The sequence below is a fragment of the Euphorbia lathyris genome, chromosome 10 (assembly GCF_963576675.1).
Source record: "Euphorbia lathyris chromosome 10, ddEupLath1.1, whole genome shotgun sequence".
NCBI classification, from domain to species: Eukaryota; Viridiplantae; Streptophyta; class Magnoliopsida; order Malpighiales; family Euphorbiaceae; genus Euphorbia; species Euphorbia lathyris.
This window is the reverse complement of record NC_088919.1, coordinates 58,925,259-58,933,239: the sequence shown is the minus strand read 5'-3', so window position 1 is coordinate 58,933,239 and position 7,981 is coordinate 58,925,259. Positions and strand designations below refer to the sequence as shown.

Sequence of the window (7,981 nt, the reverse complement as noted above, 5' to 3'; positions counted from 1 at the left end):
TCAACCTCTTCATACCTGCACATTATCAATTATAGACCTGCCTGGAACAAAAGCAGATTGGGTTTCACCAATAATCTGAGGGAGAATCTTTTTCAATCGATTGGCTAAGGCCTTTGCTATTATTTTATAGATGACATTGCATAGAGAGATAGGACGAAAATCCTTGAGCATTTGAGGATTATTGATCTTGGGTATAAGGGCAATTGTAGTATCATTTACCCCTATAGGGAATTCACCCTCTTGAAGCCATTTTGCGCATGCTGCACCCACATCTACTCCCAATGTATCCCAAAAGGCTTGATAAAATCCAGGGTTAAGCCCATCAGGTCTAGGGGACTTGTTGGGACTCATAGAGAAAAGGGACTGTTTAAATTCTTCCAGTTCAAAAGGTGCAATAAGAAGATCATTTGTATGGGGATCAATGAGTGGATCAATTACCTGGACCGTGTCTGCCCTTGCCAGATTCGAAGTGGAGAAGACATTCTGGAAATAACTCTGCACAAGATCCATTAAATCAGCCTAGTTTTCAATCACATCCCCATTCTCATCCATTAATGAGGCGATCTGGTTCTATTGTCTTCTTGTTTTGACATTTACATGGAAGAAGTATGTGTTTTTGTCTCCTTCAGTCAACCAAAACACCTTAGCCCTTTGTTTCCAATACATCTCCTCAGTTTCCAGAGTGTCATTAAGTTTCCTTTTGGCAAGGAAATATGAGGTAATAGCTTCCCTATCACTACTACCATGTAATCTTTCCATTTCGGTCCTCCATTTTCTGATCTGGCTTTTAAATCTCAAATTGAAACCCTTCCCCCACAGTGCCATTTTCTGTACACACGACTCTAATTTATCCTGCACCGGTTTACCTCACTGCTCTCTCCAGTGCCTTCTGACTAGAATCTGGAACTCCCGCTCTTTAAGCCAAGATTCCTCGAAAAAAACCCTATTGCCTCTACCTCTTCTCCTCCCCCTCTCCAATTGAAGGGAAAGTGGAAGATGATCCGAATACCATGTCATGCAAGATTTGAGATGGTAATTTGCAAACCTGTTCAGCCACTCTGCTGAAGCAAAGCTCCTGTCAAGCTTTTCTCTCACCCACATCTCAGTGCCCCTACCTCTTTCCCAAGTAAACGGGTCACCCTTCAGCTCCAGCTCACACAAACCACACTCCTCAATTGCTTTGGCAAATTCCTGCATTAGCAGGTAAGGGTAACTAGCTCCCCCATCCTTTTCAAAGCTGTTAAGAATGCAATTAAAATCTCCTATCACTACCCATGGAAGGGAAGCATCCCTAGCCAGTCTCCTCAATAGCTCCCATGACTCTCCATGTCTATTACGGTCAGCAAAACCATAAAAACCTACCAATTTCCAATCTCCCTGGGCCGAGTCAGAAATAATTGCCTCAATATGATGATCAGAAAAACTTTTAACCGCCACCTGAACTCTTGCCTTCCATAACAACGCTAATCCACCACTACGACCTCTTCTACTCACAGGGAATGCTCCCTCAAACTTCAATTGTTGCTTTATTAAACTTAACCTCTGATCCTCAACCAATGTTTCCATTAAAAATACAATACTGGGACTCTGGGAAGAAACAAGCTCCTTTAGGGAGCGAACTGCCCGGTGGTTTCCCAAGCCACGACAGTTCCAGCTTAAGCAACTCATTCTCCCCGGCAACCCTGATCATTAGAGCTCGCCGAAACATTTTCCTTAAGAATCCCCTTATCCTTTCCAAAAATAGAGATTCCTCCCTCCTGTCTACTCTCTCCTTCCTTCTCCCTACCCTCCCTCTCCCCCCTGACCTTCCCTTCTTCTCTTTCTAATATCGTTTAATTCCATCTCAGTATCCTCACCCTTATCTCCCTCTTCCTCCCCCTTCTTCTCACTTCCCTCATTTTCTAGGAGAACCTTAAAAAATGGCCCTGAAATAGGGCAAATCAGAACCTCCCTCTCCCCTTCCCCAACATGTCTGGTCGATCCACTCTCCCCTCTCCCTCTCCCTGTGTTAGTTATATCCCTCATGACACCAAATCCTCCTCCCCTTCCCCCTCCAAACCCCCTTTGATTCCCTACTATACTGATCCCAAAGCTCTCTCTTAACCATTTCGCCCCATTTTGATCCCCTCCTCTTCTTATTGGGGCCTTAAGCCATTCCCCATATTCTCTCTGGATTCCCCCCCTGCAGATTAAAAACTCTTTCACAAAAACGTTCCGTATGGCCCAGGCATCCACACACATAGCAGAAAATCCCTAACCGTTCATACTTGAATGTTGCTAGAGACCAGACATTTCCTACGCTCTTTAGTTTTTTAAATCTCTTCAACGGGTGCTCACTGTCTAGACTGACTCTGATACGCATAAATTGTCTATGGATACCAGTGTTGTTATTCAAATCATATTCCTCAAAGGACCCCAGAAAGTTGCCTAGTTGTTTACCTACTATCTCAGACATAGTCCCCACAGGTAACCCATAAATTTGCACCCAGATAGAGTAATTCAGTAAATTCACATCATCCACATGGACACCAAAATTCCAGACATTCATAATCAACACATAATTATCAAAGGACCAAGGACCTCCAGCTAACACCCTATCCTTATCAATCGGGTGAAAAAATTCAAAAGAGTAAAGATTAGGGCTTACCTCTTGAATCTCAACTCCTCTAACCGGTCTCCACAGCACAGCCATTCTGTTTTTCATGCTCAAGAAGTTGAGCGGTCTGTCCGCAACAAACCGTCCCAGAAAACGGAGTCCCGCATCCACCACCACCTCTGCTACAGGGGGCACAATCAGGTCAAGATGCCCCCCTTCCTCTCCCTCAATTCGAAGCCTCTCCATTTCCCTATCCATTGATCACAGATACAAATCCCTGCCCCCTCAGATTGAACCACAACACACAAATCACAAGCAAATCGAATTTGTCCCTGCCCCCTCAGATTGAAACACAACACTCAAATCACAAGCCAAATCGAAATTAACCCTGCCCCCTTCGATTGCAACATAGCAATCTTCCTCAACACCCGCCTCAACACTCCCTCTCAATAAATCACCAAAGTTACAGTAGAAAAAAGACACAATAGCAATCTTCCTCAATTCCCAATTCAGCAGAGAAAAATCCCAAAGTGGAAACAAAACTTTGGACGAATCATAATTCAAACAGCAAGCTTATTCAATTTGAGCAAAAATCAAGAAAGCACCCAAAATTAAAATTAAGCCTTGCCCACATTTCAGAAGAAATTAATCCAATTTGAACTCAACTCATATCTAATTACCATATCAAACAGCAACCATACGAGCAGTTTATCAAGAAAGCAGAATAATCAAGTCTAACCCGCTAGCATTTGATAGAAACCACCGCCAATCGCACTCAACTACTGCTCCCTGAGACCCAACTGGTAGCCGACCAAGAACAGCGATCCCGTATTCCCAAACGCAAACAGAAAAAAACCAGAAAAGCAACAATCAAATAACCCTCTCACACCACTCATAAGGAATCGGAGAGACGATTTAAACTTTCACGGCGGCCGGAGAGACGAAACGACACTCCTACAGAGAAACCTAGGCGGCGGCGCTGGAGAGACCTTAATTCCTTTTCAATTTTTTTTTTTTTTGATGGAAATAGTTGTATTTTCAATAGATGAACGAATAACAAGTACAGCAAACAAACATAAGGAATAAAAATCTTACAAGATCCATAAAGGCACTAAAATAAAAATTATTAATTGGTTAAAGCTCTAAAATAATGCAATTTTACTCATAAAGTTAACAATGAAAAGTTACCCATAACATTGATAAGTTTAATCAAGTTGAGATATAATTCATCAAACTGCCTTATTATTATTATTATTATTATTATTATATATATATATATATATATATATATATATGATAATAAAAAATATTTTAAATTTTCTAACATATTAAATCACATATCTAGAATATACTCCATCCGTTTCATATTACATGTCTTTCTAGAGATTTTTTTTTCATATTACATGTCATATTATATGATCAATGTACATTAAGTCGCATTCTGTGTGCTATAAAATATGGGTTTATGGAGATTAAAATAATGGATTTATTATAAAATAAATAAAATAGTGAAATCAATAAGACATGTAATATGAAACAAATGAAGTATTACAATATATACTAAGTAACACATTAAAATTATATACAAGCCACTAACCATAACTTAATAGAGTTAAGTAAAGCCAATAACAATTTAATAGAGTTGATGACAGTTTGGTCGAGTGGTCTAAGGCGCTAGATTTAGGCTCTGGTCCGAAAGGGCGTGGGTTCAAATCCCACAGCTGTCAAATAAATCATTTTTTTGAGGTTTTTTTTAAACTGCAAAATATCCTTAACGTTTGTAGTCAAAAGAGAATTTTGATCTTTAACATGTAAAATAGTGCAATTTTAACAATAACGTTAGTAATTAAGAGCAATTTTACCCCTAATATTGATAAGTTTGGTCAAGTTGAGATATAATTCATCAAACTCATGAATCTTATCATCTACATTTCATTTGTGCATTATTTTATCATTAATTAGTAATAGATCTTAAACATAGGATTAGACGTGAAAAAAATATACTGTATTTTATATGCGTTGGAAAAAAAGTTTTAAATATTTCGCCGGATCTAAAAATATTAATCTCCAATTCTATTATTAAATAAAAAAAATATGAATTTTTTTTTAGAACCAATGGATATTGGTGCTGAATCAAGAACAAAAAAAAAATCTATGTTTTATAATGATTTTCAAAATTGACCCTTACTTGTTAACTATAGGAGTAAAATTATTTTTGATTGCCTAGGATAAAAATTGCACTATTATAAACATTAATTATAAAATTATTCCTAACTGTAAATCGTTAGAAGTATTTTTTAATTTTATCCCTGAATACTAATTTGACATGTTCAACTAATTTGTGCAATGAATGTGCTTATTGTTATTTGTTATTGTTTTTCTAACGTTCAATATGGATGAGGTATCTTATACATTTTTTCTTGTCCTAATAACTCAAATCAAATGGCGTGATTTTTATTTTTAGGAGAGAGAAAAAATTAATATATGCAATCAATTTGATTAAGAACTTTGTTCCGTTTTGTGTTTTTTTATATAGTTTATACGACTTTTTGATTCAAGGTTTTTAAAAGCTTTCTGTATACTTTAGTACTCGAGACCTAACTTAAATGATTTAACCACTCGAGCCAATTTTAATTGGTTATGCTCTTTTTGGAAGGATATTAAATTTTTATCAATTATTTTTTAACTCATTAATTCTTAATCAATTATTTTGTAACTCATTAAATTCTTTTTTTTGTATGCCTTAATTGTATGCGCTATTGTTGCAAATATTAATTGATTAAGCATTTAGGCTTCAAAGTCCACGAACTTCCTCCAGAAAGGAATTAGACCCATCAAGAAAATCAGGCCGCCCTTTACAATTTGTGCAAATGAATGTGTTTGTTGTTATTGTTTTGATGTTTTATATATAACATTCGATGTGGATTAAGCATCGTATGCATTTTTATCCTGATGACTCAAGTCAAAATGACGTGGTTTTTGTTTTCAGGAGAATATATATATATATATATATATATATATATATATATATATATATGCAGTCATTTTGTTTTTAAAAAATTTGTTCCATTTTGTGCTCTTTTTAAAAAGGATATATTAAATTTGTAATCAATTATTTTTTAACACATCAAATTCTTTTTTGTGTCTTAATTATATTGTATGTGTTATTTATTATAAATATTAATTGACAAAGTATTTGGGCTTCAAAGCCCACGAACGATGCTCTAGGAAGGAACTAGGCCTACCAACAAGATCAGGCCGCCATTCGTATGTTACTTGTGAGTGACTGCAGTCTGATAGAAACTAGAGGCATCAAGAACTTTTCCCAACTTTATTACTATTATCTTACCCCAATAATGGATCCAATTTTCTATCTCTACTCATTCTCTCCCCACTTTATTACTATTATCTTCATATTAGAGACTGCTCAAAAACCGCTCCCAACGCATGTACAATAAGCAAGTATGTGAAGTCATCTGGAGCCCATTTTCTCATCATTAATTAATAAAATCGAAACGGAATAACAATAATAAATCAAATGAAATTATAGAATTTCTTTAAACCATCCAACAACAAAAAGTGGGACAGAGTAATCTGAGATCGTATTATTTCTTAAAGCGAATTTAACCACAATTGGCTTTCGTGATATAATGACTAAAAATTAAAGATATGAACATGACCACACATATAGAGTTGTAACAGCGAAGAAACTCCATTACGTGACATATGCACCTTTAATACAATTTATTACCACATTAAAAGCACCGTAATGGGATTGTTCTTAATCACTCGTTAAAAACATTTCCTTCTAGAAAAATATTTCCAAACCATTATTAGGTTGAGAATTTTTTTTCCAAACAACACCAAAATGGCGTTGAATTTTGGTGATTTCGAATGGTTAATTGATTGATACTTATTTTGAATTTAGACGTTATCTATATTCTAAGTCAATTATTTAAATGCATTATTTATACTTAAGTAACTTTAAACTATAACGTATTTAAAAAATAATATAATCAGGATATGGGACCTCTTTGATGATTCTGTAATCCGATGATCCTCTTATGTTGAAAACGGTCATTGGGAATATTCGGAAGGTCAAATGAAGAATGCGAAACATAGATAAAATATAATAGGAAAGAAATTAGAGAGAGAATGTTGAGATATCTACCAATAGCGTTGGGTTGCCTTTATATATGGCATTGTGTAGGTTATATGTATCTATGGGCATGTTTTAAATAATGGATCTGTCTTGTTGTGATGGATCTTGCTTTGTTGTGATGAGTTCTACTAGGTTTTGCCTTATTATTATTATTATTATTATTATTATATATATATATATATATATAATATTTGATGAAGAAATATTTTTAATTTTCTAAGATATTAAATCGCATATCTAGAATATACTTCATCCGTTTTATATTACATGTCTTTCTAGAGATTTTTTTTGTTTCATATTACATGTCATATTATATGATTAATACACATTAAGTCACATTCTGTGTTCTATAAGACGTGGATTTATAGAGATTAATTAAAATAATGGACTTATTATAAAATAAATAAATAGTGGAATTAATAAATAAGGGACAACATAGACTTTTTTTCTAATATTCTTAATTTCTATGCAACTCTCTAAAAATATATGTAATATAAAACAAATGGAGTATTATAGTATATACTAAGTAACACATTAAAAGTATATACAAACATCCATTAACCATAAGCTAATAGAGTTAAGTAAAGCTAATAACAAGTTAGTGGAGTCCAAGACAGTTTGGCCGAGTGGTCTAAGGTGCCAGATTTAGGCTCTGGTCCGAAAGGGCGTGGGTTCAAATCCCACAGCTGTCAAAAAATCATTTTTTTTAGGTTTTAATTAATAAGAAAGGAAAAGTTTGATTTTTTTTGTTATAATGATTTTGTTATATATAAGACTTATAAATATTAAGGATAAACTGCAAAAATATCTGTTAGAAGTAATTTTGATCTTAATATTTAAAATAGTGCAATTTTACTAGTAACGTTAGCAATGAAGAGCTATTTTATCCTTAATATTGATAAGTTTGGTCAAGTTGAGATACAATTCATCAAATTGTCTTATTGGTCACGAATCTTGTCAGCTACATTTCATTTGTGCGTTATTTTATCACTAATTAGTAACAGATCATAAATTTTTTTTAACTATTTCGTCGAATCTAAAAATATTAATCTCGAATTATATTATTAAATCACACAAAAAATATGAAGTCTTTTTTTAGAACCAACAGATATTGATGCTGAATAAAGAACAAAACATGAGCTAAATTTTATATTTTCTATTATTTTGAATATTTTTTTAATCTTATTATATTAAATAAATTATAATTTACTATTCAAACATGA

The 7,981-nt window shown here is 34.2% G+C and overlaps 2 non-coding genes across 2 annotated transcripts; both read left to right on the top strand.

Moving 5' to 3' along the window:
• Window positions 1–4,243: 4,243 nt before the first annotated feature.
• On the top strand, window positions 4,244–4,323 carry TRNAL-UAG (transfer RNA leucine (anticodon UAG)). Its single transcript has one exon. It is a non-coding gene; the product is annotated as a tRNA-Leu (tRNA).
• Window positions 4,324–7,370: 3,047 nt separating this feature from the next.
• TRNAL-UAG (transfer RNA leucine (anticodon UAG)) lies at window positions 7,371–7,450 on the top strand. The gene has a single exon. It is a non-coding gene; the product is annotated as a tRNA-Leu (tRNA).
• Window positions 7,451–7,981: the final 531 nt, after the last annotated feature.